This window comes from Diprion similis, chromosome 12, assembly GCF_021155765.1.
Source record: "Diprion similis isolate iyDipSimi1 chromosome 12, iyDipSimi1.1, whole genome shotgun sequence".
NCBI lineage: Eukaryota > Metazoa > Arthropoda > Insecta > Hymenoptera > Diprionidae > Diprion > Diprion similis.
Genome location: NC_060116.1, coordinates 15,533,624 through 15,535,215, shown reverse-complemented (window position 1 = coordinate 15,535,215; position 1,592 = coordinate 15,533,624).

Below are 1,592 nucleotides of genomic sequence, written 5' to 3'. Positions count from 1 at the left end.
TTTTCACTATTTCAACCCCATTTTCATAAGCAGTTCGATATTTATACTCGTACATTGAAATCACCTATGATCAATTCCGAAATAAACGTTACTTCACACTGTGCAGAATCAAACATTAGCAAATGCTCACTTTTTTATTCCCCTTCTCATCCCCGTCAGCATTCCATATTCCCGTGGTACTAGTTAGAATTTCATCGAATTAACACATGCGGGATCAAAGGTGCCGCAAAGCGGTTGCCGATCACTCCTCTGGGATTCATACATGCATGAACTAATTCATCCAGGTGCCAATTAACAACTTTGAGGTAAGCTCTCAAAACGATGCCTTGAAACTCGGGTTAATTTCGTATTCCGGTTAAGACAAATGCGTCGAACGATCAGTCCATAAAGGATTCCAGTGATTGCAGGTGAAGCCTTGCCGTGGTTGATCCTGCAGAGAAGGAATCACGTGAACGAATCAACCAGTCCGTTGGGAAATTAGGTCAGGAAATTCACAGCAACGTAATAAAATCGTTAGCAACGAAGTGAAAGATAGATGATAATTTTTTCGAACTACTGTGAATTTATCTGGGTATTCAAAATTTATCATACATGCATACCTAGTATACGGATATTTTTTGTCAGTTGAACGGGAAATTCTGAACCGAAACTGAAAGTGCAATGTGCGCGGATTCAACGCGTATCAATACATTAATCAACCCATTGTCTCGTCTTGTCATCGTTTCATTGTTTCGTTGCGTTCGGTGTCGGCTAGGCGAAAATTTATCGTCGTTATACGCACCGAGGAATTTAACGGGACGAAGTGAAACCTGAACGAACGAACGTCAGGTCACTGACGTGCACACCGTCAATTTGCTTACACACACAAGTTGCAATTTATCGCACACACCCCCATGCATGTAAATGATATACCCCGACGTATACGTCGACGACACTTTATCGTCTGGACAACAATTATAGTCTCTAACTAACGATAATTGAGCACTCTGTTATACGTCGTCAATTAAATTTTCACATGCATTGCTGCACTACAAAGACTTGTAACTTCTGTTGTTGTATATAGTTCGAAAGTGATGACGAAAAATTTCGATTACCTGTTGGGAATGAAACGCATTATATTTAGTGAAAGCCATCGTTGAGTAATAATTCCTTCCGAATTTCAGTGGGATTGTGGGCACTCACGTACGACAGGATCGATTTATTACAGACATTATAGGAGAGAACAAAATCAACGACAACAAATATTAACCAACTAAAAAAATCGGCTATCTTTTACGCGACGCGCGTTCGTGTCGCCGTTTTGATCGGCGAGCGACGTAAGAATCTGAGGTGTTTGTCGCTATTGAGCGATCGGAATTCGCGGAAGGATAATACTGCCGTTCATCGCTCAGGACGAAAGACATTTTACTACAGTCGCTGATCTTCGATAAAGAATCTCTCGTTCTACGCCCCACCAGCAGAATCTCAGAAGTGACTGATTCGGAGCAGGTCCAATCCTCGACATCATTTTTCGTAACGAATTCGGCAATTATTTTACTCTTGGACTCATCAATGGATCCATCAAAGTCCCTTTCGCTGATCCTTTCTTTCTC